This window comes from Photinus pyralis, unplaced genomic scaffold (assembly GCF_008802855.1).
Source record: "Photinus pyralis isolate 1611_PpyrPB1 unplaced genomic scaffold, Ppyr1.3 Ppyr1.4_LG6, whole genome shotgun sequence".
Classification (NCBI taxonomy): Eukaryota; Metazoa; Arthropoda; class Insecta; order Coleoptera; family Lampyridae; genus Photinus; species Photinus pyralis.
In genome coordinates, this window is record NW_022170663.1 from 45856252 (window position 1) to 45880673 (window position 24422).

Genomic DNA, 24422 nt, shown 5'->3' on the forward strand with positions numbered 1-24422 from the left:
TCGAGCGTTACTATAGCAATAATGTCATGCGTCACCTTAACTATATCTTTGAATACCACTAAGTACACGCTAAGTATGAGTAAAGTGTAAGTCTAACTTAAGTAATATCTATGAATTCCACCTAAGATGCGTTTGCTGTCCTGTTTCCGTAATGGGACTAAAGACGAAAGTGGAGTTTGGGAGTACTCGATACGTTTGTGTATACAGGAGTTTCGATAAACGATTGTCAACCATGACGAAGATTACAACAATATACGCCGAAATGCTCATCATCTACTTGAGCGGTTTAACATACAGGAAGTCTTGCTTCTGGGAAGTCACCTGGCCGCTTAGTGATTGCTAATAAGGAGGTTGTAAAAGATGTTGCTCGTCTTGAGCAGTCGGAAAAAGCAGCTGCGACAATTTGTCCCACTAACGGGCATCTTATACGGAACGTGTGACGCTATTGCCTGGAGAAAATTGTACTTCTATCCTTTAAAGTAACCGTAAATTATTTGCATGCAAATTTACGAGATGGTAACGTATTCGAAACCCACACACCATTGCCGAATTACGAGCAGGTATAGAAGCTACCGTTTGAAACATTACGCAACAGCACTTACATGCCGTCTTCGAAAACATGAAGAAAAGAGTGGATCCCTGTCTTAATAATGGTGGCAAGCACTTCGAACAGTTGTTATAGTGTGCATGTAATTTGCCCAATTACTTCGATATTAACGAGTTGTAAAAGAAATAAAATCGTTTCAATTTTCGTAGTAATTTGCTATTCGTGTAGTTCCACATAATTTGGAAACTTGCAAGGTGGTTAAATCGTTGATTTAGGTTAAATATGGTTAAACGTCAAAAGTTTACTTTAAGGTTATGTTTTAGTATTGGTGCACCAGGCCTGTTGCGGCAAATGATTACTAACGTCATAATTTATTGAAGCGGCGCAGCAACTCAATATTGATCGCACTGTATTTGCCAAAAGACTGTAGCTATCTGCGCTATGTTTTCTTTATATGGAATGTATCCTTTGCTATATTTAGAATATAACAAATAATGGAAAATATTACTTAACTATTTGGATAAGCGTTTACTTTTCATATTGGCTCAATATAAGAAACAGGACAGTCTCTTTAAAAACTGTGCTGCGAAAAGTATTTTTTTACTTAAATTTGAGTGATAATTCTCCCCATATTGATCTACGTATACTAACTCAGCATTTAAGAATAGTATATTCTATAACGAGTATGGAATAAGGTGTATTCCGCGCGAGTGAAAAGTTCGTCACACGAGCCGAAGGCGAGTGTGACGGTTTCACGATCGTTGAATACCTATTCCTTACAAGTCATAGACATAATTTTTTCTACTACTACAACGAATTGTTGCGAAATATGTAAAATTCCGACCAGAGTTAGTGGTAGACAATCCACTAATAGTTCTGTATGCTGTGGGTAGGTATAACAAATCCATGTGGCATTTGAGCGACTCTCATTAGTCTAAATGACCCAGAACGAACGATTCACTACACATGCGAAAGAAATGTCAAAGGTTTGTTCGTTGTATTTCTGTTTAGCACAGACGTGTTTAGTAATCGAAAATGTACATATTACGGTTAAAGTAGACATTTGGTAAATGTGCACATGTTAACACTACTCCCATTTGTATGTAAGTATAGACAAGCGTAACATTTTAGTTGGCATTACATTTTACTTTTTAGGTTAGTTTTCACGCTCCCCAAGGTAATGCCTACTGAGGAAATCTGTTCTGGTCCTGGATCACCAACGACTTATTGTTACCTGTTTGGATGTTCTTTTCGTATAGTGCTGTGAGGTATATTAATTGTAGCGATATGCAACTTCACACGTTTGGTTGTAGGTAGGTATAGCTACTCGTGGCTTATGTTCTTAGGAATGGACCTCAAGATAAACACGTGGCTTAAGCTGTTGTGAGTGGACCTCAAGATAAGACTTGTGAACAAAACGCTAAGTGTTTCGGGATCTGATGAGGATTGGATTGCTTTTTAAAAGGGCCTGCAACTTAGCGTAGCTGCTTGTGTCGACATTATTGTTCAAAAGTAATTTAGATCGTAACATGGGATACGTTTTGCACAATGTTGTAGATGCTTTAATTGCCTGTGATAATATAAGCCAACACTACGTTTTCTGAAAATAAGTGTTTTTTCCTCATCCCCCGCTCCAAAGATTTGTCCCTACACTGCTTTTGATTTTCCGAGAAGTAATAATGTTTTGGCATTTTCTGCTGCCGCGGTGATTTCCGGGGGAGTATTTGAAAATTGCATTGGACCACCACTGCTGCTAATTTGCGCTACAGGCAATTAAAATTCAAAATAACTGGTGTAAGTTTAATTAAAATTTTGACAATTTATGAATTGTGATTTGGATATCATTAATAGATGTCGCCACATGTGCTCATTCCATCACAAGAGTTAGAATGAAATTATTCCACTTCAGTATAACAGAATAGGCGACATTCTGTTGTTAAAAGTATGGCAAGTATGAAGCGATTCTAAAGTAGTAGTAGAAAAAATATATTTAAAGGTTGCAATATGATGTTTCTGTATTTGTGGCCCGTAGCGTGAAATTGGCCAATATTTACGTTCTCATTCTCAAATCGCAATCTCTGTTCTAGCTCTCTATTGAATTTCACCATATATTCCATGCAACTTTAATGAGGTATGAATATTACTTCCATATTATAAATGGCTAGTGATTTTTCGATGAACAAAGATTTGACATCTCGCCTCGTTGTCGTGGTGATCCTGTTACAAAGTATGTTCATTGATTAGGAATCAAATACACGAACAAAATCCTATTTCGCGAATCTCATTACCGAGTAAACGCGCACTTGCTACAAACTCAATTAGTTTATTACATATACAGACCGAGAAAGGACTATTGACCTAACTTTAGCAAAGCTGACAAGCATCAGGTTAATACTGTACAGTCAAATTGGCGAGCTTAATAAAACAGTAAACTTAGTTGATCCATTTCAGTGTTCGGATGCAGTAAACTACAACGTTCTCCGACAAACATGGAGCTTCATCAATTATTTCGTGCACCATTGAATCGAAGTTAGTTCCCACATAAATCTAGTAACTTGTATATCAAATGACGTTAATATTGTATTAAGCTAAACTGATACGGGTTGGGCGGTTTCGTGCAAGAACGTAACCCCCCTAAAGACGTATTTCGAATTTGAAGCAGCCTAATTACACTGTGCAGTTTAATCAATACAACTTTGTTAATCTGTTGTTATTTGAATTTAGCGATTAACGTTTATTTCACAATTTGACATTTTTCTTCCATAATTTGTGTCATATTTTGGCATCTGTCTATTTTGATAAACTGCCGGAATATAGAGAGGCTTTCTAAAGAGATAAATAGATAATAATTTCCTACATTCTTTTGACAAGAAACTGTATGATATTTCATACCTACCAATAATGGAAAAAACACAATATAAAAATGAAAGGAGTATGTGGAAAGGTTTTAATCTGCTTTTCTTTTGGTTTGGAATAAGAGAGGGGTTGTATTCCAGCAGGAGTTGTTAAAGATGATACCGTAAAGCTTTTATCTGTTAAAATTCATATAACAAGGTTTTGGTCATGTTGAATTGAACTAAATTGTAAAACGAAAAGCTAAAATGTACAGAGATTTCAGTTTCAATACAAAAAGTAAAAACCCGTCCTAATTAATATTGAAGCTTAATTCGAATACGCCCCTCAAATATTTGATAACAATTATAAGTGGCGATGACAGACACTCGAATATCACAATACCTATGTTTAATTGCCAATTATTTCAACAAAGTTGACGAAGGAAATTTTATTCCGTAATGAATTCATTAAACATTGGCAGTGTCGTCTAACCTAATTACGACAGCATCCCCCTCCCGTCAATCTCCCACACAACCGGCTCCTCATTTAAAACGAATCTTTAAAACCTTTACACGCTTTGCGGGAAATATTCAGAATAAGAAACATTGTAACTTTCGATTTAATTAAGTTCAAGTTCTTCCAGAAGGATTAATTAACTAGACGGTGGTGGTAGCGTTTCCAAAACGGAGAAGTTTAAATAAATGTCTCCCTAAGAGTTAGCAACAGGAAAAAACCAATTAGTTTTTATTTAAATATTTTCTAATTTAATTACACTCTTCCGATACTACCGGAATACATTTGCGAAAACAACGCGGAGAAGTTCCCTTTACCAGGCAAATTGGATTGAATTATTCCTTTAAATGAAATTTTTACGACGTGTCTTTTCCTTTGTGTTTTTATACGAAGTGTGTGAGATTTCCCTCTCGAAGTTTCCAGTGGAAGCCCAGTATTCGGAGAATGAACAGATTAAGTACAGATAAGCATCTGTTGCTTTGGATTTGCATAATGTTCTCCAGCACCTTCCTTCATTTAGTTACAGCACCTGTTTGCTGGAATTAAAAAGAGGGAAGAATCTAATAAATAGACATCCATCTAACGTGTCAACGTTTTGTTTACTTCCCATACACGTTGGGAACGTTCTTTGTTAACAAGACTAACTTGACAACGGCCCCTATTTATCTGGGTGTGTTATTACAATCTAAATCCTTTCCAGAATTCCGCAGTCATCACGATCGTTTTCACTTTACCGATTTATCTTCTTCAGACGCCATTCCCCCCTAAATCCTTACAACTTTCGTATCTATTCAGTTTTAGCCTCTACAAAATAATTACATTTGTTGGAATTTTGTTTCATGGATCTGTTGGATTCATTAAAAAATGCATTGCAGTCTTCGTTTGGAATTTGTGTTGCTTGATGATGTTTCCCCGGACAATGTAATTACTCTCATTGCTTTGCTATTTATGATGTCTCCAATTAGATCCGACATTGTAATCAATTAAAATTCATTTGTAAATGAAATAAATGCGCCCAAACAACAGCGTAGTTTATAATATTCTGTGAGCATGCAACGAAAAATGATTTTTTGAGCTCCGCAAAAAAAATTGTCTTTTTTTTCGAAATTGGTTTCTAGTTTATAACATTTAATTGAGAAGTCTGATCGAAAAAGTACGAATTGATTTGGATTCTAGGCACCCAAATTAATAACAAAAAGTGTTTTCCAGAGAAAGTTTGGTGTAGTCGATTTTTGGTAAAAAAGGAAGGTTATACACTGTCTTTTTTTGAGCCCCGCAAAAAAATTGTCTCAGATCGACCCGGAAAAAAATTTTTCTAATAGAATGTGGCCTGTAGAATCCATAACTTCAAACAGTTCCAAGATTGGGCCACTAGTTCAAAACTTACAGCCCTTTGAATTTTTTTTTGAAATTGGTTTCTAGTCTATAACTTTTGATTGAGAAGTCTGATCGAAAAAGTACGAATTGATTTGGATTCTACTCACCCAAATTAATAAGAAAAAGTGTTTTCCCAAGAAATTTTAATGTAGTCGATTTTTGGTAAAAAAAAGAAGGTTATACACTGCCTATTTTTGAGCATCGAAAAAAAAATTGTCTCAGATCGACCCGGAAAAGAATGTTTCTTATAGAATCTGGCCTGTAGAATCCATAATTTCAAACAGTTCCAAGATTGGGCTACTAGTTCACAACTTACAGCCTTTTGAATTTTTTTTCGAAATTGGTTTCTAGTTTATAACATTTAATTGAGAAGTCTGATCGAAAAAGTACGAATTGATTTGGATTCTAGGCACCCAAATTAATAACAAAAAGTGTTTTCCAGAGAAAGTTTGGTGTAGTCGATTTTTGGTAAAAAAGGAAGGTTATACACTGTCTTTTTTTGAGCCCCGCAAAAAAATTGTCTCAGATCGACCCGGAAAAAAATTTTTCTAATAGAATGTGGCCTGTAGAATCCATAACTTCAAACAGTTCCAAGATTGGGCCACTAGTTCAAAACTTACAGCCCTTTGAATTTTTTTTTGAAATTGGTTTCTAGTCTATAACTTTTGATTGAGAAGTCTGATCGAAAAAGTACGAATTGATTTGGATTCTACTCACCCAAATTAATAAGAAAAAGTGTTTTCCCAAGAAATTTTAATGTAGTCGATTTTTGGTAAAAAAAAGAAGGTTATACACTGCCTATTTTTGAGCATCGAAAAAAAAATTGTCTCAGATCGACCCGGAAAAGAATGTTTCTTATAGAATCTGGCCTGTAGAATCCATAATTTCAAACAGTTCCAAGATTGGGCTACTAGTTCACAACTTACAGCCTTTTGAATTTTTTTTCGAAATTGGTTTCTAGTCTACACGGTGTCCATTTTTCGAGTGCCACTATGGGGATCTCGCTTATCTTAAGAGATAGACATTTGGTTAAATGAGGGCAAAGTTGCGAATTTTCGTGTTGAATAATAATCTGCAAAGAAATTTAAAATATCTTCAATAGTTTTGAAAATATCTGGCCTGTAGAATCCATAATTTCAAACAGTTCTAAGATTGGGCTACTAGTTCAAAAGTTACAGCCCTTTGAATTTTTTTTCGAAATTGGTTTCTAGTGTATAACTTTTGATTGAGAAGTCTGATCGAAAAAGTACGAATTGTTTTGGATTCTACGCACCAAAATTAATAAGAAAAAGTGTTTTCCCGAGGAATTTTGGTGCAGTCGATTTTTGGTAAAAAAGGAAGGTTATACACTGCCTTTTTTTGAGCCCCGAAGAAAAAATTGTCTCAGATCGACCCGGAAAAAAAATTTTCTTATAGAATGTGGCCTGTAGAATCCATAATTTCAAACACTTCCAAGATTGGGCTACTAGTTCAAAAGTTACAGCCCTTTGAATTTTTTTTCGAAATTGGTTTCTAGTCTATAACTTTTGATTGAGAAGTCTGATCGAAAAAGTACGAATTAATTTGGATTCTACGCACCCAAATTAATAAGAAAAAGTGTTTTCCCGAGAAATTTTGGTGTAGTCGATTTTTGGTAAAAAGGGAAGGTTATACACTGCCTTTTTTTGAGCCCCGAAGAAAAAATTGTCTCAGATCGACCCGGAAAAAAAATTTTCTTATAGAATGTGGCCTGTAGAATCAATAATTTCAAACAGTTCCAAGATTGGGCTACTAGTTCAAAAGTTACAGTCCTTTGAATTTTTTTTCGAAATTGGTTTCTAGTCTATAACTTTTGATTGAGAAGTCTGATCGAAAAAGTACAAATTGATTTGAATTCTACGCACCCAAATTAATAAGAAAAAGTGTTTTCCCGAGAAATTTTGGTGCAGTCGATTTTTGGTAAAAAAAAGGAAGGTTATAACTGCCTTTTTTTGAGCCCCGAAGAAAAAATTGTCTCAGATCGACCCGGAAAAAATTTTTCTTATGGAATGTGGCCTGTGGAATCCATAATTTCAAACAGTTCCAAGATTGGGCTACTAGTTCAATAGTTACAGCCCTTTGAATTTTCTTTCGAAATTGATTTCTAGTCTATAACTTTTGATTGAGAAGTCTAATCGAAAAAGTACGACTCGTTTTGGATTCTACGCATCAAAATTAATAAGAAAAAGTGTTTTCCCGGAAAATTTTGGAGTTGTCGAAGGTTAGGTATTCAAATACTTTTCGAATACTAAATACTTGTGAAAGTATTTGAGTTACAAATACAAATACTGCTTCCATAAAAGTATTTAATTACAAAGTATTTGAATACTTTAAAGGATTTGAATAGTAAAAGGTATTTACCAACTCTGCCCCTAGAGAAGGGGTAAATTTTGTTTTTTGATTTTACCTAGGCTTAACTCGGGAGTCATTTTTGTCCATTTAACCAGCACTCTATGTAGGTATGTTAATAACGAGATCGCTGTACACGAAATTTTATACAGCCTGTATATAAATCGAAATTTTTTGGCCAATTTCGCTTTATTATTTGCTTGAAATGAAAGTAACACAGAGTATGATTATTGTGTTTAAATACGAAGTAGGTAGTACTTCTGTTAAAATTCTATTGAATTGGATATTACAGTTGCACACTGATAAAACTGCGCCTACAACACGTCCATTAGAACTTCTGACATTTTGGGAGCAATTGGAATCAACTAATTGCATATTTGCTTTATGCTTCTGTTTCAGATATTACTTCACATTGTAAATAGATTTTTTCTGCAGAGATGCATACTTTAATCGCTTTGAAACCGACAATTAGAGTAATAGATATAAAAAAGCTAGGACGCTTTAAGCGCAGCTCTTGCGATTCTTAATAAATTGCTCTCATTAGTTTAGCAATGGTATTCATTATCGATAATGGATAAGCTCTTCCCATATTAAACTTTGAATGTGCACGTTTAGTCGATAGAATCGTTTGAAGCGCAAGGGGTGCACGTCGTGACTATGACAAATGACGCCAAGTGTTTTCCCGTTTTACATTAGATGTTACCATTTGTCAGTTTGGTAACCGATGTAGATGAATGACAGCAATATTGTACTAGCTTAGAAATTCATTAACTCGCGTAATGTAATTGACACGAGCTATTCTTAACCGCCGAAAGTCACACAATTTCAGTAGCGTCTAATACCCCTCGGCTTTATTAAATAATTTTCGAAAAAAGACCGCGAGTATAATTGAATTTCCGACGGCATCTCATTCCGTAACAAATTAGATCTAAAGCCATTTCCAACATTGCAGTAAGTCTGACGTACACCTTCATAATGGGGCTTGCACGCGGATTTAGTTTTGTAGCGTCGCTTAAATCCGAAGTTACTAATTCAGTATTTTTTGGGGGATAAACGGGATGATGTTAAATTAGGGTTCGATTTCGACGTACCGTAAAATAATACGGAGCAATAGCTAGAATGTCAATAGGTTAGCACATCCCTTTGTAACCTATTTAAATTTCATATCATTCGTAAAGTAACCCTCTTCACTTTCTGACACTAGTCTGAAAGTTTTAGCGAGGTGGGTACGTTTGCCATTTGACCTGGAATTCAAATTTTATGAATTTAGATGCTCAGTTTGTACGAAAACAAACGGAATTCTTTTCAACTGCCATTTACAGAGCTAGAAGATAAGTGATTCTACAAGTGATGTTGAAGTGCTTATTTGCCAAGAAAAGAAGAATTCTAAGATGGAATTCTTTTTTACTTCTTTAAATAAATCGTTAAAGCTTTGCAATTTATGAAGAGAAGGCACTACTTCGTCCCAAGGCTATCAATTGTATTCATAATGGCTCATGTAACGCGTTGTTGCCTATCCACGAGGCAGAATTCCAGGAAAATCCTGCTGGATGGTCAAACCAAAGTATAATTAATCCTACCCATGGGTTACAGGGCAGCGGCAAAGTTTTCAAGAGTTCCAGAAAATAAATTTGCACAGATCAGAAGAAAAATTGTTATACTATCATTTTGAAATAGATTTTTATGGATGGATTGATTAATTATGTCGTCACCTACGCTTCCCAAGCAAATTTTGACTCTATATTACTAAAGCTTCAGAATTTACGTTAGAATTTGCCAATTCTTGTTATTCTAATTTTTGAACCAGTCCTATTATGATTCTCCCTACGATTTTACTTTTCTTGATACATTCCTCCACTTCGTCTTCTACGTCATTTTAGTATTTCCATTTCATTAAATTTAGCTGCCCCGAATTTAGCTTTTCCCAATTCTTCTCTGGATTAGATGTACTTTTGATCCTTTCCCTTAATTCCCATTTCCATTCAATTTTGTTTCCTCCTTTTATTCAGCGAGTTTAACTGGTTTTCCACATAAATAATATTTTTAGCGGAAATTCAAAGAATAAATTGTTTAATTTCGAATTGAATTTCTTAATGGGTTTCGGAAACCTTTCTATCTCCTAGAATTTTGGTTTTTCAATCATTTCCAGTACTACTCGTTTCTGTTCAAGACTAACCATAAAAATCAGCGGTCAGTATTTGCAATTTTTCACTTTATAACGAAATTCTGTGATGCTTCTTCATTTTGTAGTCTTTGAAGTACCCACCGCCTCATTAATATTAATATTCCATAAGGTGTATCAACGTCTAGACAAACTTTAGCATAGTAATGTTGGTAATTATCACTACAAGCTTGTAAATGACGCTATGCTGTTGGGCCGTACGTTTAAATTTACAAGACATCACAATAAATGTCCTTATGATGTACATAAAATCGCTCGCACCGTATATGTATTTATGTTATTAAAATATGGCTACAGTTTCATTTACATTAACTTTGTATAAAGTTTCAGTTCCATATGAGGACGACAAAAAATAAAACTATCTTACACACCATGTCAGGTTGTCATCTGACATGCTGAAAAAGGGAGTCTAGATAAACCACAATTTGTCTTTTTCGTTGTTACATTCAAATATCTTCTAAATGCTTATTTATTTTATGGCGACACACGTTGTTTTTTAAAGTACTACAAAAAGCTGCCAGCTACATTGGATGCATGTCCTTGTCTGTCACCGTGTAAGCTTTTTCTCGTATTTTAATGATCGACTCGTGAAGTAAAGTGAACTTATTGGTAATGGTGATAAAATTCAATTGTCAACATTTCAGATATTCCATCAACTCAACTCTAGCACTTACATATTTATAGTCCCCCGAATCATATACATAAAATGATATAGGGAAAATTGTTAAAATTGTGTCTCTGTTGTGAGCGTCTTGTTGCCAATCGAAATCGATTGATTTCGCTCGAATGAACTTTTCGCTCCAATACGACGATGTCTGGAAGCGTGCATCTAAAAGTTATTTGCAGCAAATGATATTTACACGAATAACGGAAGTTATTGTAAGGTATGTGTTAGCGTTTATCATTTGCAATAGATAATATCGTTTTAGTATCCGCATGTTGAGTTAAAGTTATTGTTAATGCGCTCGAGTTAGAAGTAGTGGGATTAAACAAACAATAAGGATGTATTGGAATTTTCTGGAACTGATAAAGAACACCACAGAAACGGAGAAAACCGCTTTCGGACCACAAGCACATTCTGTTCCAACAAATCTGGCATCCCACTGCGGACTCTGTAGGTTTTGGACCTGTCGAGGAACGAAGATAACAGCTTGGTGGAACTCAGACCTTGCAAAGGTACGTAAGGAGGTTCGCATGCTCTGACTGGAAAGATCTCAAGAGCGCTCATCGCAAGCATAAGGAGTCGCCTTTTGAATCTGTGAGTAGGATGAGAGAACAAAATACGAGTACAAAACATGAAATAGTTACAAAACGGGAAAAGAGTAAAGCCCATAGGGTACCTACGATATGAAAGAATAAAGACCAGATGATTAGAAGTAAAATGCACAAAGGCACTAACCGAAATTTGGACGTCTTCCACTGATAAGCAAAGATACAAGGAACAGGAGAAAGAAGATCCTAGATTGTCGAGATCACACAAATAAAAAAGAGGGCAGTGTGCTTCGATAAGAAAACGGGAAGAAAACAAGAAAAAGATCGTAGCTGATGAACGACTAAAAGTTTCTGTATTTTTTGACAATTCTGCTACTACATTCGATGATGCGTTTACTGTATTTTACAATACTTACTATACTTAACAATAATGAAAAGTCGCACAAAAATATCACTCTTAAAAATTCAGAAACAATCATTGACGATCCTCAAACAATTGCAAATACTTTTAATGAGAATTTTATTAATGGCCCTCCAAATATTCAACATTCTATAAAAAGAAACATTTATTCGACTAGCAACTTTGAGTCTAATATGACTATTCGCGAAAGTATGTGTGCACTGCCTTTTAGTGAAACGGAATTATTAAATTGTTTTAAAAAAAGCATAAAAAATAAACATTCCTCGGGCCCCGATGATACCTAATTCTTTGCTTAGGTCAAGTTTGCATATTATAATAAAACCTGTCACACATTTAGTCAATATGTCTTTTTCAAACGGTGTCTTCCCGAAAGAACTTAAGCTGTCAACCGTACATCCCGTTCACAAAAAAGGTTGCTCTCGAGATTGCTCGAATTACAGACCAATTTCTGTTAGCTCGGCGCTGTCAAAAGTTTTTGAATACGCCATGTTAGAGAGGCTAAATAGTCACCTTGTTAAATATAACATTGTAAGTAATAAACAGCACGGGTTCTGCAATGGGAAATCGACAATTACTGCCATTAACTCCTTTGTTAACGACATCATTTCACTTCTTGATAAAAAACAGAATGTCCTTGCTATATTTTGTGAGCTCAGCAGGGCTTTTGATACTGTTGATCACTTGTTACTGTTGGAAAAATTAAATACTTACGGTATCCGAGGCGTTGTTGCCAATTGGTTTTCATCATATCTCTCTGGAAGGTGTCAACAGGTAGAAATTAAATTTAAAACCGGTTCCACTATTGCAACATTTTTATCCACAGCTTTGCCTATTAATATGGGGGTTCCACAAGGATCTGTTTTAGGACCTATTTTATTTTTATTATTTATTAATGATATTGTCATGTTCTTAAATTGCTTGGTTTTATATGCGGATGATACGATGGCATTAATATCCGGAAAGAAGCAAGAAAATATATATCCAAAAGCTGTTGAGATTCTAAATAAGCTAAGTAATTGGTTTAATTTTAACAAATTATTCTTAAATCACGATCAAACATTTTTCCTACCGTTTACAACTTTTGGAAATAACCATTTGTCTGACTCAAGCAACAAAAACATTAATATTCTAGGCACTGGGAAGTTTCTGGGGATCTATTTAGATCAAAACTTAAATTGGAAATGTCACTGCGAAAATCTTATTAAAGGACTAAACACTTATTGCTACCAGATACGGAATCTTAAAGAATTAATGGATGTGAACCATACTTTAAATTATTACTATTTACTATGCTCAAATTCAATCCAGATTGTCGTATGGAATAATTGTTTGGGGCTCGTCAAGCGCGGCAAAAAATGTTTTTTGGTACAAAAACGAATAGTCAGATGTATTGCGGGTACTAAGAAATATGATTCGTGTCGCCCGATATTTAAAAAATTGAATATTCTTACACTTTCATCACTCTATATACCTACTTGAATTGTTAACTTTTATTTTCCATAATCAGCAACATTTCTTACGCCATAGCAGTTTTCATAATTACAACACGCGCAATAAACAACAATTTATCACCCCTTTAACAAGACTTAAACTTGCCCATAATTCTCCCACGTCAATGAGCATTAAATTATTTAATGTCCTTCCAAGTACACTTAGAAGTCAGGGAACATTAAAGTGCTTTAAAACTTCTTTAAAAAAATTTCTTCTAGTCAATGCACCATATACAATTGTAGAATTTCTAAATTGTATTGATAAAAATTGCGGATCTCTAGTGTAATTTATATTGCATTCTTTCTTTTTTGTCCATTGTATTGTGTATGACCAACATTTTTTAAATTGTATTTGTATTTTTTTGTGTCTGACGTATCCTATACAATTCAAAATTTGTCTTGGGAATTAATATATATTATTATTATTATTCAAATAGGACATAAGAAATAAAAATAATCTCCAAAATTTGGGAGTTGGGATCTACATTTAAAAAACCTCCCTAATCCTAAATCCCTACAACTACTACTACAGATAATACAACCCCGGTAAAAACGTATCGTGTTAGTAATAATGTAATCATGAATAGATTGGTATAATTTCGGCCGCTTGTTTAATACACATCAAGCATCCTTCAATTAAATTACGTTACAGGTCAATCGATTCTGATATATAAAGTTTGGAAACGTATAGGTAACCCATCAAATAATAGGGTAATATGTTTGCGTCCAAAGAAAGTAATAATTTTTCTAATGTATCACAGACCGTTCGTGGTATAAGAACACTAAAACAACAAAATAGAACGTAATTGTGTACTTACCTACTTCTACTTTATTCCATGTTTCCACATCAAGGAAAAGACTCTTTAATTATCTTGACAATTTAGTCCCACTTCGGGTTGTTGATCACGTTCAAAGTATGGGAGTAAATTATACTTTAGATCTTCGACCTCTGCGTTGTCTTAAAGCACTCAAAATTTTATTTTCGCCCTTTCAATCAAAGGAGGATACGGTGAGCGCTACTGCATTGTAGGCTATTTAATATGGAATTTCATTACTGTTCAATTCTGAACAGCTTTATTGTACGCTTAGTTGCACAATCCACTTGACAATTATTTCCATGGAAACAATACGTATATTAAAGAGCTTACGAGTACCTACTGCGCTATATCCGTAATACCACAAAGCACGAACCGTATTTGAACCAGGTGCTTGTAAATTCTTTAACGCGCACCGATTGCTTCAATCGTAATTAGAATTTTTCTTAGTCTCTTCGACCGTTTCAATTGCAACTACCTAACAGTGTAGCTTTGATCTCGAAGTAAATTGCCAGCCTTTACTTTGGCCGTTATTAGTTTAATAGAGTTGAAAATGACCAAAGGACTCGGGAAGGTTCTAAAGTCGATCATTTTAAGTGACCACTTCTAAGAACCTACGGTTAAAGGAGTATTACTCGGGCGTAATTTTATTTATGGTTTAATCGATGAAAGCTCAATTTTGTATGTTGCGTTCTAATGTATCAATTTCAGGTTCTAATCTTAGCATCTCTATCGATTCGTATACGCAGATAAGTCTAATAATGACTGTGTGTGGATTGATAAAATCGTTAGGTACTAATGGAAATTGGTGGTCAACGGTAATATCAGTTATTGATCCAATAATATTTTCTAGAAATATTCTATGAAAACTAATCCCAGTTGGTAAGGTAGTCGATACATCCAAAAATTTTCCACGGAAAGCTTTTACATTTACATAAAGACCGAGATAAAGACCTACTTTTTATTTCAGAATACGGGAAAATGATCTCTAAACTAAGATCAAGAATCTTATTCTGCTTTTCCGTCTTAGAAAAAGATAGGTAACTAAGGCTCCTTACGCCTTAGATCAAAGAACAGCCAAACGTACGAAATGTGACCTATAGGTGAAGTCCCATAAATTATGGATAACATATAATGCTTGTAAGTAATAATGAAAATACTTATTACTATACTAATAAATTATACTGTTAAAACTAATTGATATACTAATTCGCGGATAATGTGCCATTTGACTTGACTTTTATGTAATAGCACTGAAATGGTAATAGTTATTTACATAAAAGTCCGAGTTTTGTATTAAATTTTACCCGAAATCGTATTTTATTATAAAATTTCAATTTTTTGTATAAAACTTTTGATTAATGTCAATCTGTCAGTGATGACAGGAGTCAGGGAAAGAAAATTTCCCTTATGTGATGGTTTCGTCCGTCTGTCTGTCCGTCAGTTTCTTGTCTAACTCAAGAACGAAAAGAAGCAGTCTAGTCAAACCTTCGCCAATCCATTTCTGCGAGTTCAAGGAGCTATTGAATACGAGCAATGTGGCAAAAAATTCCCCTACTGAAATCGCATGCGATTCTTCATATCTTGTAACTACAGATCCTCAGAAAAGATTACCCATAAGATGGGTAACTTTGTAATGGTATGGAACTATTGAAGATTTCATGTGGCCCGCTTGTCAAGATTAAAAAGCTTCCTTGTTATAAAGAGAACGATTTACTGTAATAAAACGTACTTATTTATATCGCTTCAAAAATGTTTAGGAGACGCCATTAAACAGTCGTAAAATGCAATACATAAAACCTTTTTATTTACACAACTATTAAAAGTATTTAATTCGTTTATTAAATATTTTTGACAAGCTTAAGAATGGTGTATATGATGTAACAGCTGGTGACAAATGGAGACCAAATGCACTTGGAATATTTGGGAGCATAAAATGAATTGATGCAAATGTAACAAGATGCGCAATCACGTAACAATTCGCCCGCTTTATTATAAACAAACTCTGAAGCACTTTCACACGCCTAATCTACACATGTATGTGTTTCAAGAATAATAGTAGGCATGCTGCAATGTAGAGATAAGAAACTCATGAAGCATAATATGCACATTAATCAAGCTGCGTTGCTCGGGCGTCATGTTTGCGAAAACAAACGAGTGGTTACCATCGCGCGCCTTTTAAACGGCCGATAAGGGTGTACAATTTGGAACAACTGAGGAGCTTTTTAAAAGCAAACTTTGGTAACAAGGTGTAACTACTGTGCAATTCATTTTTAACGAAGAGCGCGTGCATCGCGATTTCGCGAGTAAATTAAATTCGCTCAACGCGTGCTGTCTATATCTGTTGCTCATTTAATTAAAATTTTTATAATGGAAAAGTTTTCTAATTAGCTCCGCTTAAAAACGCCACTACATCGCATATTTTTAAATAAGATGTCGGATACATTTTCCCCGAGCTGCAGTACTTTTTTCATTAGTAACTTTCGAAATTCTTAATAAGTTTAAAGGTATTGAATGTTTATGATTGACAATTTTAAAGAAAAAAATAATAAATCGCTTTTATTGGAAAATTTTTAATCAGAGTTTTAATCAGTAGCTAATTTTCTATATAGCAGTCAATGTGGAGCGCAAACTAATTAAACTTCATGAATACACAACCTTAGTAGTAGTGAGTTATTACTGTCGCTTAAATTCAATTCACTTTTTGGTGAATGCGTGGGGTGGATCAGTTTGGACGATAAGCTTCAGCAACAGAGGTAACGATGCCCTTTAGCGAAGTTTGTAACCTATGCATCGGCCTCACAAGAATGATTTTTGGACACCATAAGAATATAATTAGACACACCATTATATTTATCTTCAAATTCTTGTACAACTAAAAATTTGATGGTAAGCTTAATTAATTACGTCAATATGCTACAGCTTCCGGTACTTGAAAATAATCTCTTAATCTCCGTCGGTTTAATCACATATTTTGTAATCTCGAGTTAGTTTGAACATTTACATGGATCCAAACATTAATTTGACAACTAACAAACTGGATTGGTATCTACCATTTTTTTCAAGATAAATATTTCCGATGCGTACGTATTATAATAATTAATTAGCGACCATAAAAATGTGAAGTTAATTTAAAACTTGAAGTGATATACGGCGTACCTGTACAAAAAATTTGTGTCATTTAATTACCGGTTCGGGTTTATTAAAGACACCTGCATTTTTACGTGGAAGCGACGGCGTCGAGACGCGATCTCCCTTAACGGAAAATGGGGCGATATTTACATTGTGCTGGGAAATGTATAACAGTTATTACGCAGCCGGATCGCTTATTAAAAATTCATAATATGTTGGTATGGTATCTGAAATGTAATTTAAAAAATGGGGTACCCGCTGAATCGTAATGGCATTTGAATTATTTCTTTAATTATGTACAGACATTCCCTCAAACGTTGGAAATAAATTGATGTGTCGAACGAACAAGTACCACTTGTAACTTAATTACTGCAGCTTTAAGCGCGGAAAGCGCCAGATTATTTCAAATTAATCGAGGTAATTTCCATTCGCCGCGAGGGTTTTAGGGATGGTAAAAAAATGTGGTGGTTAATAAATTGGGTCAAGGTGCGGGTGTCGTTTGCACAAACCGACGTAAGTATAAACTTCGGAAAGTTTGAGATATACTGGCGGCGGCGGAGGGAATAAGGCACTTACAAGGGAACTGTAATATTCTTCCTACACTCTATCCATATTTGTATAAATTCCGATCACGTAACTCGACTTTCTCATATCGTCGTATAGCTCTGTTGGAATTTTGGAAGTTCTTACTTGGAAATAAATGAATACATTGAAGAAAGAAGTAACGTAATCATCCTAATGTATTTAGATGTCGTCGTCAGCGGGATTGTTAATGAAATACTTTTGACGTACTAAATTTTTAAATGGAAAAAGGATTAGAAATTGCATTAATCTTATACCACTTACTAACTCATTTTTTTACAAGAAGAGATAATGCTATAAAAATCGGTGATTCGTTCATGATCTTGAAGTGATTTCTTACGATTTCTTACGTGTTCACCTGTTAGGTATATTCAGCACAATATTAGCTTCCAGGAACTTGTCACCCCTAAGAAAGATTTGTCTTCAACAAAATAGATTGATTCGCCCAACTAACAGGGCAAATGGCGATTCAAGAAATAAATTTATTTATTGTCCTACTCTGGGTCCTAAACAGGCTTGCGCCCAATTATAGAGGGACCCGCATAATGCTTTTTAGAGATGCCCCTGCATTGAAGGTCTTAAGTTGTTCTATACTACTCCAGTATTTACCTTACGAAATAGGAAAACTGCAGGAAAACCTAATTCGGAGTAGCCGGCGGAATGCTCGAAACTGATCTAAGGAAATTCCCATTTCTGACACAGATGAAAAATTCTTACCTCGGCCCAGGTTCGAATACCCGATCTTCCAGCTATCTAGCAAAAAATAAATTACAAATAATGTAGGTAAGTAAGGACGACCACTTTTTCCAAAAAATTCTTGATAATTGAACAGTTGTATCTGGATAATTCACCGGTCTACATCATTTTTGCGCATGAAACATATGTACCTAATTTTTATTGCTTTATAGCCACAAATAAGAATTAGAACAAAAAAAGGTTCTGTATTTGTTTTTGTGTGAAAAAAATGCAAAAAACCAAATAAATAAAAACACCTAAAATCTGTATTTACATAGGAATGATTTAGTAAAAGTTAACGTTCCTACATTTATAATTTGTTTGTCTTAGAGTCTAAATGTTTAAAAATGGAACAGCTTTGCTTTTTCTGTCATGTTCAACAGAAGTTTTTCTTATTAACTGCCCAAATATGATCTTCCATCATGCTTCCAGCGTACTGGCTTTGGTAACGTGCTCAAATTCCATTATGTCTTGAATCTTGATGAAAGTGTTCCCCTTGTTTTTTCGAATAAGCCCCCATATTATCCTTAAATTGATCTAAATGAGAATGTAACGTGTGCATCCTTAGAGACATTCTCTACCCGATGATACCAAACCAAATCCTGTCAGCTTGTCATAATTTTCAGCTCTATGGTTTCCCAGGAAACATTGAACGGGAAACCATGGACTATTGCCTTAAAACTGTTCCAAGATTTTTTCTCCTCTTTGTTAAGTAACCGCGGGAAAATATCACACTTCATATTTCTTTTTATTTGAGGGAAAACAAAGATTCCAGTTTTAATGTTCGCCCCTAAAAACTTTCAATCAAATCGCTATAACTTTTGTAAAAGCAAATATTTTCGATGTCCAATCGCACTTTTATTTTTTTTTGCTTATTATTATCAGAATATATTATGTAAATCCCATGCGCAAAAGAAATTATTTTTTTGTTGACCTGTGAGGTTGTGGTAACCTTGTAACGATGACCCAATTATCAAATAAGCTGGTGTAAGAACTTCTACATCTTCAACGTCGTCCGTGAGTGGCAGTATGTGACGAAAATTTAGGATTCTCTCAATTTGAGATAATAAAGTGTAGAACTCCTCGTCGAATAAACTTTATTAATTATTCTTTTCAAATGGTGTTTAACAGAACGTACTGCTCATTCTCTCAAACGTCCAAAGTTTTGAGAATAAGGGAGAATAAAATGCCAAACTATGGGCCTTCGCACCAAGGGGCATTCCATTTCTTCTTTAGACAAAATACGAGTAGCATTAGGTTTGGTTGCAACCTCTTCAATTTCCCACTCCAGTCTAATTTGGACTCTTGTGACATTGTCAAATTTTTGCCTAATCTAATCTGACTAAGTAGGCAGTAAACATTCATAGAAAGCATTTGCACCCAGAAGAACATTAATTTCATCGAGCGTAAAATTGCAATATTAATATTTGAAATATTAATACAACTTATGGGCAGATTGTCGTTTATTTTGACCATTATCAGGAAGGGCATATTAATTTTAAAAGAAGATTGAGTGGATCTCGGATCTGAATACACTAATTTTGTGACATAATAATAATAATAATAATAATAATAATTTATTGCCATAAGTTTTACATTTTGTAAACATTAGCATTGTCAGAGAAAAAATAAAGATTATACGAAATAAAGATTATACGAAATGGGCGTTGTATAGGGTTAATCGTGTTAAATAGAGTTTCAACTCATATTTAAAACGATGCGTTGGCATTATTTTTTTAAGTGGCAGTGGTAGCATATTATATGTTTTAATGGCGGAATAATAAGGTCCTTTCTCAAATGATGCAGTTCTATGTAGAGGAATTCTCAAATCTTTGTTGGTACGAGTCAGCATTGCGTAAGTAATTGATGCCTACAATTGGAACGTTTATAAACTTATAACGCAAATTTAGACGGTGCAACTTAGACTGCCACCATCCAGCAATGCTCGACAGCGTATGGGAACATTTTCGGAATCCAAGAGCTGCACGACCGCAGTGGGAAGTAAAGTCGGATTATTTGACATTATCCTCACACAAAATTCAATGAAGAGATGGGCTCTTCGTTGGACGAATCGTCCTCCTCATGTCTAATAACATTACCTAGTGTGTTTAGAAATGGGATTAGCAGAATTATCAATGTGTAATAAAGTATTGTGTTTTCTGTTACAGGTACGGCAGACTCGCATTCACTTGGCTTTTTTGGCAATTAGTACACCATTTTAGCAGGTATATATTTAATCAACTTTCTTTCAAATATTCAAAAAATAAATTCATTCTAGGAGATTGTACCCTATTTACCTTTGTCTCCCACGCTCTTTTTGTGACCTTATCCAATTTTTCCACTAGTAAATATAATAGAAGGGTATCCCAACTATCCACAGGCTCATTTAATGTTTTTAAAGTCCTTAATTTTTTTTTAATAGTGTTTAGTCTCAATAATTTAAAATTTTTCTTAGTAACAGGAGGAATTTCTACACTTTTTTAAAGTATGAATCTTCACAATTTTCTTTGAGTTTGATATTTTTCTCTTAACATATTGAATAACTTTGACAATCATCGTTCTGCGCCCAAGAGCGATACAATTCGTAACTATAGGCTTGCAATTTTTTTGAGTACGGATCTGTAGCTAATCGACAACAACACGCTACACCGCGCCCATGTCGTTCCATTGAAAAAATTTAAGCTGCCAAGAGAAGTGTTGCCGAAAGTTCAAATGTTTATGACCGTCGCCGAGCGGTGCAGTGGAATGACCTTAAGAAGGATCTTAAAAGAAGATCTTCACATGTTACAAAGTACTAACAGTTGACTCAAGGATTGTTGTCGCTTTTCCGGAACCCAAAATCCCCACGAAAATCATGAAACACCATTGCATGTTAAGTAAGTGACTGTATGGACCGGTGTCTGCTCCCAAACCATCATTGGGTCTTTCTTTTTCGAAGCTGGTGAGACAGGGAATGGCAACCGATATCGGTCGGTGGTGTGTAACACTTCCTTTACTTGGGTTACCGCCAATGCGTCAAGAGGATCTGAGGGATTTTTGGTTTCAATACACGGAGAAAAATGTATGTTAAAGGTAATTAAAAATATAATAATAGCTATCAAAAAATATAATACGTATAGGGATAGCTATGAAGAATTATAAAATTTATCATATACATATTCTTGTAAGTGTACCTATAGCTAGTTTTACAATAGTTTTAACTCATACAAAAAACTGTATGTAACGGCAACCATCTCATATGCATGCTTTTGTAATACGGGAGTAGTTGAATTAACATGTATTAACAAGTAACTTAGATTATTGCAACTAATATACACACCCTGCCAAAAATCGACTGCACCAAACTTTCCCGGGAATTCTTATTAATTTTGGTGCGTAGAATCCAAAACAATTCGTACTTTTTCGATCAGACTTCTCAATCAAAAGTTATAGACAAGAAACCAATTTCGAAAGAAAATTCAAAGGGCTGTAACTTTTGAACTAGTAGCCCAATCTTGGAACTGTTTGAAATTATGGATTCTACAGGCCACATTCTATAAGAAAATTTTTTTTCGGGTCGATCTGAGACAATTTTTTTTTCGGGGCTCAAAAAAAGGCAGTGTATAACCTTCCTTTTTTACCAAAAATCAGGATACACACATATTGGTTTCGAATATATAAAATTATAAGTTCAAAAATCATGATATATTTGCAACAATAAGGTATAATAATCAATATAATACAGTTTTGTTGTACTTATACTGCCATATTGTATTGGCCCAACCCTCAAAATCTCTGGAACATCACTCATGATTATAAGTGGTATAGAATTCATCTATAAACTTCACCAAAATTGGTGAAATCCAGTTTTAGTATCTCACAATGGTTCAGTGGGCAGGTACCTGTGTAATCATCAACCTTTTGTAAATTTCTAAAATTTGGTATTTAGGGTAGGTAGGTAGGTATAAGGCACCGATAAAAACCTCTACCTAGGGTTGAATACGAATCAGTACTCAAATTACATCTTTTCTAACACATTACGGATAGTATGAGGTAATTGCATAAATTTAATAGAATTTTTGCTGTTCTATAGATAAACACTTGCGCGATAGTTATTTCGATAGGTAGGTACATTATCGATATATTTCTAAATTTATAGTAAAGCTGATGGTACTGTGGAGTATTTTCGACAATACATACCTACTTGTACCTAATTGTGCGATCGTATGCCACATTTTAAAAGGTCATACACTTGTTAGTAATCACTTTTCTTTGTAAATATAAGAACGACAGCATGTAGGCAACTAGGCATGTGCCTACAATTTAAGGCTTTACGCACCGTTCCTAGGGCAACTGTGTAAGCAAAGGTTTTTGAATTATGTTTCTAGTGATGTAACATGTGTCTACTTCCATACAATAAATATTTTACTCAAAATGATTTTTATTTTTAAAGTGAAACACGATTTAATTTTGCCTCAATTTCTTTCCGTAATCTCAGTATAGGTAATTAGAAAATTATCACTTTGTGATTGGATCGGTCTCTAATACTAAAATCTCCTGAAATGGTCTATTTTTTCAGCCATTTCAGAACCTTGGTGTTCAATTAAGGACACGAGAAACTCATAATTGGACTATTTTAGTCCTTTAGTTGAAAAATGAGCGTCCGCGCTCCAGTTCGTTATAATTTTTGAGTGTTTGACTCTTGGTATCGAACGCCTCAAAACCATTACTGTAAAATATGATTGTAACTTCCTTATTTCCATTGTGTTCTTTCAATTTGGATCAACCACAATTGTTCTAGTTTTCATTACAGAGTTCGTGGCGATAGGAATCGCCTTTTTAGTAAAGTAAATTTTGTTTTCCACCCCTAATTTTATTAAAATTCTGTTTCACCTAATCTAGCATTTTAAACATGGGCGATAAGGTCATAAATTGTAATTAATTAAGTCTTAAAAAAATTACTTAGGCAGTCACCGCATAAATTGCACGGAAAAAGTATTACATAATGAGGTTGGGTTTCATGTAGGGTAGGTACGTGCGGTAAGCATGCAACTTTTTACATCTTGAAACAAGTAGAAAGTAGGAAAAAATGATTAATTTTCGAAATGCGCTCACGTGCTCGCTTTCAATTTGCTTTGGAAACACCTTAAAATCTCAACCGGGAGGCGTTTCCATTTTTCATATCGCGATTATTAATCTTATAAATTCAAAAATTACCTTTATAAAATATCTATAATTTTGTAGTGGGAGTTGTTTTTATTGTAGAAGGGGAAAATTCATGGTGGGCAGGCGCCACCGTTCAGTTTGAATACGTCTGTAGAAGGTGGCGCTATAATGCTGTAGATTCGGGCATTGTTTCGATATTTCGCGTTGATAACATTCGGGCACTTTTTTCCCTGTTTTACGGTAAAAAATTTGGAAAACGCACGTTTTCAGTGGAACTTTGTGTGATAAATGCTGGCGAAAATTTTCGTGTGCTCAGTGAAATTACAAATGAGATTTTTGGACCGGTGTTATAATTTAGGTACGTGCGAAACTATTAAGCCCTTTTCAGTTCGAATGGAAATTTGCATGCGTAACATTTTTGCGCATTGTTATTAGGTACGTTGGGATCGGTATAACGAAAGCTACCTGCACGCGATGTTACGTTAATTTTCATCGATTTTGGGGTAATCACAAAATATTGTTTTAATAATTTGTAATGGGTTACACAGAAAGCTCGGTATTGATTACAGATTATGACCAAAGTTATGATTAATGCTTTCATCAGGTGTAGCCGTGCAGGTCCATTACTTTTTGGAAAACGTAAGGGAAAAGAAGACCTGACTCATGCTTTAACAAAGCACTTTTCACGCACATAGCGAGGAAAAAGTGCATTTGCTTGTTTCCTATCCTTTCATCGGCGAAAATTGATTATGGGCGCCTCCCGCGTGTATAGGTAGGTAAATTAATCTCGGCGAAGGACTGCGAGAAAATTGTGAATATCGATGTCAAAGAGGATTGGAAGAGAAAAAAGAGAAATTGACTTTTGACTTACAGATATCACGTTGAGAAATTGTATTCAATCGATAAGACAAAGCCGGGGGCTGTTGCGCTTTTTAAGCTCTCAAAAATCCCTATCGAATACCAATCTTGTATTTCATTTTAACGTTATCGGATGGAATCGTTAAAGAGAATAGGCGTTAATTATTGCTGTGCTTATTTTGATATTATTTCCCGGTTTCCAATTTGTTTT

The 24422-nt window shown here is 34.7% G+C and overlaps 1 protein-coding gene and 1 long non-coding RNA gene across 3 annotated transcripts in view; both read left to right on the forward strand.

Annotated features, from left to right (window-relative positions):
* The first annotated feature begins 1320 nt into the window (after nt 1-1320).
* LOC116174047 lies at nt 1321-2488 on the forward strand. 2 transcript variants are annotated; one of them, XR_004146022.1, is made up of 4 exons: nt 1321-1650; nt 1703-1815; nt 1861-2341; nt 2399-2453. It is a non-coding gene; the product is annotated as an uncharacterized LOC116174047 (long non-coding RNA). The 2 variants fall into 2 exon arrangements; XR_004146021.1 differs by having other exon boundaries at nt 1703-2341; nt 2399-2488.
* A 21016-nt stretch (nt 2489-23504) lies between these two features.
* The window catches only part of LOC116173544 (discoidin domain-containing receptor 2-like), a 91055-nt gene continuing 90137 nt past the window's right edge, over nt 23505-24422 (forward strand). The window contains exon 1 of the mRNA XM_031491065.1: nt 23505-23711. The gene's annotated coding sequence lies outside the window, so the exon portion shown is untranslated. The remainder of the gene's footprint in view (nt 23712-24422) is intronic.